This window comes from Zea mays, chromosome 3, assembly GCF_902167145.1.
Source record: "Zea mays cultivar B73 chromosome 3, Zm-B73-REFERENCE-NAM-5.0, whole genome shotgun sequence".
NCBI lineage: Eukaryota > Viridiplantae > Streptophyta > Magnoliopsida > Poales > Poaceae > Zea > Zea mays.
Window position 1 is genome coordinate 149,233,884 of NC_050098.1, and position 11,196 is coordinate 149,245,079.

Genomic DNA, 11,196 nt, shown 5'->3' on the forward strand with positions numbered 1-11,196 from the left:
CGACTGATGTGGGCAGTGCACCGGACATGTCCAGTGCGCCCCGACGACAGAAGCACCAGCTTTTCTGTCCAATGGCTATAATTGAGGGGGAGGCTATTTATACCTCTCCAACCAGCCATTTGAAGGTGTGGTAGACCACACAACATACCAACACATGTTGTAGACATTTCCAAGTGCTCATACACCCAAGTGTTTAATAGAATCACTCGGTGATTAGTGTAGGTGCTTTGCGAAGGGCTTAAGTTAGTTAGATCGCTTATGTGCTTGCTCTAGGTGAATCCTAGTTAGTTGAGTGAGTTTAGAAAAAACCACACAATCCCTCGGCTCTTGCGCGAGCTGTTGTAATTGTATCGAGTGGGCGAGAGTCTTGCGAGATCGTGACAACCGAGTTTGTGTCACGGTCGCCACTGTGTACCAAAGGGAACGAGGCCCGTGACGTTTCGACCGAAAGCTCGATAGTGGAGACGGCGGGGAGCGTTCGAGAGGAGCCAGAAGCGGAGCACCACTTGCGCGTGGAGAAGGCCAGTGGCTCTCTATGGAGTTACTCGACCGTGGTGCTTGGCCCTCGCGTGGGTTACCCTTTGTGTAGGGGCACCAACAACGATTAGTCGGGACCTTGCGTGGTTTCGAGTAACTCGGTAAAAATATCGGCGTCATCCATGAGAGTTTGCATCTCTATCCTTGCTCTTTACCTTCCACATTAATACATTAAGTACTTAAGTTTCAACCTCTTCTTTATAGTTAGATTATTTAGAATTGAAACTTAGGCTTTGCGGTAGAGATAGCGACACTTAGACAAAACCTAGTTTACACATTTTACATTGTTTATTTCCATAGGGTTTGTTCTAGGGATTTTATTGTGAAATAGTTTAGAGAAACTATTTATAAGTCATAATTCACCCCTCTTATGTGTCACTGTTTCCTTCAATGGACAGCTGAAACTTGTTTTTATGCACGGTGTTTGGTTCCGGAACCGGGTTAGAATTGAGCGGCTCCATTCTAGGGAGTGGTTCAGTCCCAAAATTTTGGGGAGCCAAATGGTTCAACATTTAAGTGTAATTTTCCTTTTTTAGAGTCACTCTATTTACATGGAACCAATCCAAACAACAACAATTTGGGAGCAGAGATGTTCTGTCCCATCATACTTCAGAACTAAACACTACGTTAAGGAACACAAGGAGGCAAGAATGCTCTCCATTTGTGACATGCGTGACTCCTTGCTTTAACTAGTTTGAGGTTGTATACTACTAGTTTGGTTTGAAGCTTTATGATCTTGCTTGAAGAAGGCTATTACATTTGTCCTGATATTATTTTGTGGATGAATCAGTTGAGCTTTTCCCAACCTGTTGAGCACCATATTTGGCACCTGGGCACGACCGAGCGTTTTGTGCCCCCGCGACTAGATTAACACGGGGCGAGAGTACTTATCCCATGTATGGTTATCCTAACATATTCGCGGTAATTTGCTGGATCTCACCTAGGAACATGTCTAGATCTCCTCACCTACAAATATAAGGGTATGACCAATTAAGAACCCCAAACACATTTCAATCAAAATAATATATTACTTTTTATCATTCATGCCTTAGGATTAGATGTAGCCTAACCCTAGTTGTAGCTTCCCACATATCCATCGTGACCTCTATTCGACTCTATGTCGTCTAAATCCGTTTTGGGTGGCCTGCTGACCCAACACTACCCTAAGATCTTGCCCTGACGAGGTCCCTCCCTCTCTAGTCATCTGCTAGGAGTGAATGTCTTTAGGTCTCTTCCTCAACCTAATTTCTTAATCCCTAGATGACTCTACGCTGTCTGGGGACGTGCTGGGTGGCCTGCCGACCGCAGAGCACCCTAAGATCTCTCCCCCAGGGGCAAGTTTTAGGTTCCTGCGAGGAAGAAGAAGACTGTGACGGAACCTCCCAAGTCATTAGGACCACCTACAGTGTCCTTGTCCAACGGACCTCGACAACCCTGTAGGTGCCCGTGAATCACTTGACAAGTTCGGTATCTGCTTTTCTTACCTTTCCCAAGAGCGTTTCACCCGTCAGGCAGACATTACAAATCATCGAAGATACGAAAATGCGGAAGCAATTACATAAACTTACCTTTATTTTAAAAGTAAGAAAAAGTTATATATTACAGACCAGGATATAATTAACTGAGTGTAGAGTATTATTATTACAGAACCAAGGGAGGCAAAAACCCCTCCCGATAAGTATCAAACAAAAGTTTTTATGGAGGAACCCTTTCTCCCACAGCTTTACTCTTGGTTTTCTTCTTTTGAGACCACCTTGGAACAGAAACAACAAAAGTTTGTTGCTTCCTCACCTAAAAACAATAGGGAATAAAACCCTGAGTATGAAATTACTCAGCAAGACTTACCCGACTAAAGAAAAGACTCTCAAGGGTATGCTGGCTAGAGAGATTCAAGGAAAGGCTTATCAAGAATCAAGGACTCTATTTTGCAGAAAAGCTTACTACGAGTGGATCCTTAAAATACAATTTTATTGTCAGGTTAGGTAAAGTTACCTACATCTAGAGTTCTTTCTACCCTAGTTCAAGCACTTGACCTGCACTAGCCAATTTCTTAACACCCCTTCATCTTCACTGGAGTTCTACGTATAAGTCAGTGACCAAGTCTCCATAACCGCGGAGGTACGGTGATCCGAATCGATTATACTCAGTTGAGGATCTCCAATCACACGACATATGTAGCACTTAACCCTTGCATATGTCAACCCGCCACCGGGGTTCTTAAGACCAGATCAGGTTCACGCCAACCGAGAGCACAGATACACCACCGTCCAGCCTCTTGCCATGGAGGGTACACGCTACTCTCGCCATCTCTCCACTCCCATTGCGTGGTGTCTTATTCTGGCCTTAGTCTACCCGAGGCAAAGCTTACCCATGACGAGGCATGTGACCAGTTAAAGGGTCCTCGGTCAGCAGGCCTACATTGAGACGGTCCTTAATCGACTCAGACGGAGACACTACACCGAGACTCTCTTCTCGTGCAAGTCACCCGCCCGGTCTCAGCTTAATCATTTCAACCCAAAGTTTGGTACCTGGCAGAGGTACATCTTTTCCGATGTTGAACCCATCATGGCCATGATGGATCCACCATCAAGTTTTATTTTCAAAAACATCCCTCCCACTTTGCCATATCATCTTTTGTAAAAACAAAACCTTTTGTTTTGCTAGAGCAAGACTAAGCATAGGAAAAACCTTTTGTAAAACAAGGATTCAAGGAAGGTAATCAAATTCAAGGAAGGTAATGCAGGAATTGTTTTAGCACTCAACTCCTATCACCTAATGCATCAAGCAAGTGAGGAAGATTTTAAAAACATCAAGGAGGTGGCAAATGCACCGGGGCTTGCCTTCGTTTATAGGCGAGTCAGGCTCAGATCCGCAGATGTCAAAATAAAAACAATTTCCTGCCTGATGTTCCGCAGGTGGTGGTGGTGGCGAAGTCTTTTCTTCTTCTACCTCAACTTCTTCCTCGTTTTCTAAATATAACCATATATATATATAAGAATGAATGCCCATGGAATGCTCATGAGGATGCAAAGATAATGAGAATTTATTATCTAAAGTTTTGAATACAATTTTTCTTCACGAATCTCCGAGTACCTAGGGTTTCTGGAGTTAGTAAAGGAATTCAAAGGGCAGGGGGTAGGGTTTTGGGCTCTAAGTATCAAACAAGGTCCAAATCATACCAAATTCTACCCAAGGCTTCTAAATAATGTATAAGGGTCATCGAAAAAGTTTGGGGATTTTTGGGATTATTATTTATTTTCTAAAAATCCAGAAACAATATTTTAGGCTAATTTAAATGCTCCAAAAATTCTTATTGGTTCTAAAAATCATGAAGCTATTTTTATTAAATACTATGGAAAATTAGGAATCTAAGAAAATTGATTTGAATTTTTTAGGATTTTTCTACAATTTTCTAGAATTGCTGGAGTCCTGTTAGAAAAAGAAAAAGAAGGAGGAGTCCTGGGCCGATTTCAGCCCAGGCGGCCCAAACTGCACAGGGAACAGGGGCACGCCCACGCGCGCTCGCGCACGCGATGGTGACTTTGCGAATAAGCCCCTGCAGTTTTGAATAACCCGAAGGAGTCCAAAACACTATTTAAAACAGTCACTGACACTTTGCAGAAATACCCTCGCACTTCTATTTCTTCTCCACAAACATCCCTGGCCACGGCGCACTCGTCGTTCATCCCTGACGCGGCTCGTACCGGCCATGGCCAGCGACGACTGCTAAGGCTAACTATCGGGGAGGCTTCACCGACCTAGGACGATCTAGGAACATCCATTAATTTGACATGACCCCACTGGGAACCGTCTGCCCATGATCAGGGCGGAAACCGAGTTCATGAGCACGCGTTCCCGCCAAATCATGGCCGAATTGAGCAAACGGGTGCCACAGTAAGCTTCACTAGCATGCAGAGCCACGAAAACAATACTTGAATTGGATAGGAACTTACCAGAGCGGGCTGGCCACGATCGGGCTATTCTTGGTGGCGCGGCTGACCGATTTGGGGGAAATTTATGATTCTCCGGCTATGGTGGCTAATCGAGGGTGGGAGCGGGTGCTTCGGCTTCACAATTTAGGGACGAAGAACTGTGCTCAGTTGATTTGAACGAAAAGAGTGAGGATGAGGAGAATTTATAGGCGTAGTGAGTCACTGCCGCGGCCATGGTGATAACCATCGCCGGCCTTAGCTGGCGATCAACGACGGCGTTGAGCGCTACCCTTTCCTACGTGCTTGCCACGTCCCCGCCGCGATAGTAACGCGGTCAAATCGGTGAGGCGTGGATGAACGGAGAGGAGCGGCGCCGATGACCGGATATGGCCGGAGCGATTAGTGGCCGCGTGGCGGCCGGAATCATTGCACTCCACCGTGGCGATCTTACCTAGATCAATAAGATCTTCGCGTGGAGATGCACGCCACTCGCCCATCCCGACCCCGACGCGGATTGGTCGTCGGTGGTGAGGGCTGAAGCTTATCTTCTCGGGTACTGTACCAAGGTGATGTTCTTCAGTTTTTGTCTGAACCGACCACCTTCTCCCATCTTTATCTCTAGATTAGTATTAAGAACAGAACAATCTCCCTTAATAGAATTGGTTCACCATACATTAGTCTACAAACTTACTATAAGATTATTGGGTTAAAACCGAATGAATTCAAAGATATGGCGCATCAACTTTAGCCTCATCTCATTGTGACCATTTCTGATCTAGGGTTCAGTTTCAGTTATCCAACCCAGTTCTGACCGAGCAATTTTGGGCTTGCTTTACTCCAATTTTTGCATAACAACCAAAGGGGATGTCTGCGTCAAAGTTGTTCTTCTATAATAGGTCTACAAAACTGATGTGGTGACCTAGGGCAAATTTGAAGCGTCCCGATCCTCTAGGACTCAAATGTGATACAATTATTAGTCCCAGGAGGCTAGTAAACACATTTATACATCAGATGATTCCAGATCTGCTTAAACGAGACAAACCTATAAAGGTGGCGAACAACTTTAAGAGTTGGTCCACAACTCAGGACATATCATTAGAGTGGGGCTGAAGCAGCCCGATATACGCAGCGAAGCAAATCAGCGGTCCAACAGCCACAAGCAAGGTTGGGAACAGTCGTAACTCTTACCTGATCTCCTTTTTCTGTAAAACAACAAATAAGCAAGGGTGAGTACAAACGTACTCAGCAGCCCACCTTCACCCGCAGAATGGGGAAATCAGATATAATGCATGGAATATGTGGAGCTCAGGATATTTTGCAGAAACAATAATATTTTATGCAGGGTTGTTTTGTAAAACATTTTGTATTTTTCAAAGCGCATCCTCTCCCAAAGGAGCAGGAAGTTTTTTAATATTAGAACAAAATCCCCTGGACTAAACCATCCAGGTATCTCAGCAGTTTCCCACTGGTTTTCATTTTCCAAAACAACTACTGGACTTCCCGTCCACCAAAGCTCACGGCTCAACCGCCGGACCTTTTAAAAACCACCTTTCTCAAAAGCACCTCTTTTTTTGAAAACAAAACACTAATTGCCATACCACACCAGACTCGTCCATTCCTGTGGACACAGACTATTCGAATAGGTTTGAACTCTGCGCAGAGGTGTACACTTTACCCACTAGTTCGGCTCTGCGATCTCATGATCAATGAGATCCGAATCCGAATCTCTTTCTTTCCCCGCACGTCCTAACCTTAATGGTTATACCGGAAGGAGTCAGGCCACCGCCATGTCCAAACCGGACAAAACATTCCCCCTCCTTATCCTCCCGGTGCTCCCTAGCCTTCATAACCCTGGGGCTGGACCGTACGAGTTCAGATTGAGTGACTGGCCACACAGTCTCGAGTGGTTGTACTTATCATGAGTACAGGTAGTGAAAGATGACAAACCGATCCTTATATGAGGGGACAATCCTTCTGCTCACGCCTCAACCAGCTGAGCCATCACCTTAGGCCCTCCCCTAAACCAGGGAGTCCCTGATCATCTCTACTCAAAGGTGATAAGGGTGAAAACCCTTCATAATACACATTTTGAAAAGCATTTTCTTTTGAAAACTCACACCTTTTCTCAAATCATTTGGAACAAATATATCAAGGATTGATTGCGGCAAGCGGCTGGGTGGCCATAATAACTTGTATCAAAATCATATCATGCATAAAATAACAGGCTGAGGGTTGTGGTTGAAAAAGCATAGGTAATTTATGCATCAAAGGGATCCAGTGAGCTTGCCATGCTTATTCGGCGAAGGGGGAAGGGGAGCTCGCAGAACTGGCTTCTAGCTCCACTGCCTGGCGTAGACTTGCAGGTCTGGCCTCCATGAGACGGCACGAACGCTCCGATAACTATGCAACATGAATAAGCAAACATACAAACAAGCAAGTATACCAACAAATATTTAGTATAGTGGTCAGAATAGTGATATATGGATGGGTATAGTCTTGAGTAGAATCTGTGTCATGTGGTGTTGTGATATTACTGGTGGTGGAGCGGAGGTGCTTACCAAGAGGGTGGACTGGAGGCGAAGCGACACTATGTGTGTAGCCGACAGAGCGGAGTAACTGAGTGGGTGGGGTGTTTGCCTTGGCTGAGGGTGTTGAGTGTGTGTGGAGAGGGAGAGGGTAGCTGGGTGTATTTATAGCTGAGTGTATGTGGTGTAGCACAGTGAAGTTCACTGTTGGTGAGAATAGTGACGAATGAATCGTCTAACTTAGTATGAACAGGAGAGTTATATGCAGAATATAGGACAAGAGTATTTTGGGAGTTTTTCTGGAATATGGACCAGGCTTAAGGGATGACATGGTTGGATAGGGAATAGTTTGATAAGAATTTAGAAACAAGAATTATTGGAATCTGAGTTTGGAAGCCTGGTTCAAAGAAATCTCAAAGTAAAGCATGCTCAACTTGGAGAAACCTAGGATGGGTGACCAGATGGGAAGTTCCCTACTGGAAGGAAAATCACAGTCACCGGAGTTCGTATGATTGGAATATAGGTCTAGCTGGTCTTAGGTGGACTGGACAGCATGATGGATGAGTAGTTAAAATTGGGGTGACCAGATGATCGATGAATAGTAACGATAAATAGTAACGATGGTGAATAGTGTCGATAAATAGTAACGATAATGAATAGTAACAGTGAATAGTAACGATGAATGGTAATGGTGAATAGTTCTTATGAACGAACGATGAACGATGAATAGTGACGATGAACGATGAATAGGAACTATGAACGAACGGACGAACGATCGAATGATCGGACGAACGATCGGAATTTCGGCAGCATAACGGTAGGATAAAGATTATCTGGAAGAACGATGAATAGGGACTATGAACGAACGATGAATAGGAACTATGAACGAACGATGAACGATCGAATGATCGAACAAATGAACGATCGGAATTTCGGCAGCATAACGATAGGAAAAAGATTATTTGGACGAACAAACGGACGAACGATCGAACAATCGGATGAACGGACGAACGAACCATGAACGATCGGACGAACGAACGAACAAACTAAGAACAGGGGGACGAACGATCAAAGAATGACCGAACGATCCTTGTGCTAGTGTGTGCTTGTGTGGAACATGGAGTGGGTGTGTGGGGGGGGGGGAAGAGAGTTGCCATGAAATGGCTTGGAGTGGGATGAGAGGAGGCCCTTGCCCCTCTATTTATAGTCATGGTGGGGGGATTAGGGGGAGGGATGAGAGGATTAGTGGGAGGATGAGAGGATTAGTGGGAGATTAGCATGTATTTGTCTTGTATAAGTGAGGTTAGCTTGTAGAGTTCACCGTATGACACTGGAGGCATACGTATATGTGTGGGCATGAGGAAAGTTATGAAGAAAATATTTGTGGGGACTTGAAAAATGATTCTAAAGGTATTTCTCAAGAGGAAAATACTTGGAGATATATCGGTGGAATATTTGGACAGTATTTCTGGAAAGAATTTGAGGGGGATCACTAGGGAAATATTTGTAGGATATTTGAGGAGGATTTTGGAGAGAATATAGACCACTATATTTTATTTGCTGATATCAACTCGCAAACAAACATTTTGAAATGAAATTTGAAATTCATTTTGAATTTAGAGCGAGTTTGAGAAAATTTTAGGATTTGAATTTTTGGGATGCTACAAATCTACCCCACTTAAAAGAAATCTCGTCCTCGAGATTCAGCTTAGAAGGGTTATGAGTATAGCTTTACTTCAGCTACATAACTTCACTTTGCAGACTCTTTGAGGAGATGGAACTTCAACAAAATCTGGACTTTGAGGAGCATCCGGTTGCCGATTGCAAATGCTGATTCTGGCTACTCAGAGATCATCTTCAGGCTTCTGGCTTTCGCTTGACAGCTAGCTTATTGAAGAAGCATCGATGCCAACACACAAACCTTTCTCTTGCGAACTCCCACATGGATTCCTTCCTTGATTGGTCTTCTAGTGCTTCATCAAAAAAACTTGGGTGACCACTTCTCATCCAGAAACTTATATGCTTCGATGATCTGTGTGGCAGAACCACCTGAATTATTCCAGCTTAAGTGCCTAAGTCACGCCTCAGGGGCCGCAACACACTTAAATCGGAATAACCCGCCAGTCCCTCAGATCTAGTCTGATAGAGCCACTTAACCAGGATCAAATTCCACAATCTCACTCGAAGGCGAGTCACAGAAGAAATACAATAAAACAGGAAACCTCAAATTAAGTACTGGATTATTACATAGATCGGAGTTTTTCGAGTAGAAAATAAGAGTTCACGAAATAAAATGCAGCGGATAATCGATGTCGTCGGTATCGAGGAAATGGGCAAGGCCTAGCCCACTACTCCTCGTGCTCCTCTCCTGCCGGAGCAACATCCCAATCGACCGTCCAACCCGGTGGCAGGGTGGTAGGCCAAGTCACACCATCAACCATTTCCTGAATGGTACCTGCAAAAATTATGCCACAAGCAAGGCTGAGTATACTAATACTCAGCTAGACTTACCCGGTGTGAGGAGTCTACTCCTCTACCTCTAGACTATGCAGCTGTTTGGCTGAGGGGTTGGGTTTGCCAAAAGCACTAGTTGTTTCTAAAATCAATTCTTAGCTTTTCAAATTCTATCATCATTATCTTAGCTAGGTTTGCTCCTTCTAAGCATACATGGTGACAAGCATTTAGTTCAATCAACAAATTGTCTCATGTAACCTCATTTCACTTCTTACTCGACGCAGTACAAGGGGTCAAGCAGTCTAATTAGCTGCGAGAAGCAGATGATTCGAATCGAGTTTTATCCTTGCAAGGTAAACCTAAACACACGGCATGTCAGGGTACTCCGACCCCGCACATGACAACCGTCCCCATCGATTCCCTGTTCGCGTCCATGCCTCACCGCCTTGGCATACAATGCTCCACTGATCCCGGCTGCCGCGTGCAGTGACCGCACTTGTACCCACCATAGCTAGCATGGGAGACCCAGTCTCAGGTCGCATGAGGGATAAAGTCTGCGCCCGGCTTCACTCAGGTACTAGGTTTACCGGTTACCATTTTTCCCGGCATGTGCTTAGTACGTTCAAACGCGACTCAGGTATCCACATATTAATCCTTAATTCCTTTTTCCCGTCTCATGGTCAAGGCATCCTCCCTGGATCCAAGTCCATAGACTAACACAGATCCCGTTATCAAGATGAATACAATCAATTCCTGACCTCGCGCGAGTGCTAGAAAAAATCACTCGACTTCTACCGAGATCCTGATTAGCAAGCAGCTACTCGATCTAGCATACTAGTATTCATCTCAAAAAGGAATCCTAAGTTCATGCAACTAGAGGTTTCAAGCAACTCCTACACTTAAGTGCACATTACAATCCTACAAGCATTAAGTGTAGTAAAGTAGCATATAATAATACGGTTATGCATATAAACCGGGGCTTGCCTTCAATAGCTGGGGCTGCAGGGAGATCCTCGATAGCAGCCTCGGAAGCTTGCTCCTGGTCCTCCTCTTGGACAGTTCCTTGCTCGGGGATGAGCACGTACTCTCCGTCGGCGAGATTACAATCTAATGAATGCAATGCGTAAGATATATGCATGATATGATATGTGCTTTAGTAATTTAAACTTTTGATGGTGTATGGTCTACTTAAGTAGATAGAGTTAAACCTTACTTGTGTGAGACTTTTGGGTGGTATACTTGGTAAGTTGGATCAAACTTAGCTAAGGTAAGTGGTAGGTTTATTTTTGGGGTTCCACTGAATTCTTTTTAAAGTCTTAGTGAGAATTGACAAGAATTCGAGTTGGACTTATTGGAGTGAGGTTTATTTCTTCTTTCTTTTTCTTTATTCCCCTTAAGTTTTTGGAGTAGGTTTGAACTACAAGTTGCCTTAATAAAATTCTACAAATTCTGCAAAAATTACAGTGACTTACTACTGGTGTATAATTCTCTGTCTCAAAATTTGGGAATCAGAAATTGAATAGTTTTCTCTGGACAAAATTATCAAATTTTAGGGCAGAAGGGGTGCTTTGAACTACAACTATTATTTAATAGTAGGTAATTCTCTAAAACTTATTTTTGCTGGCCTTTAGGTGCTATAACATGACTTGGCACAAAATTCTAGCCATTAAATCTTATTAGTTATTTTCCTAGGATTTTCTAAAGTTTCTAGCCAAGGGGGTGCTTTCTACTACCACTATATTTGAAAA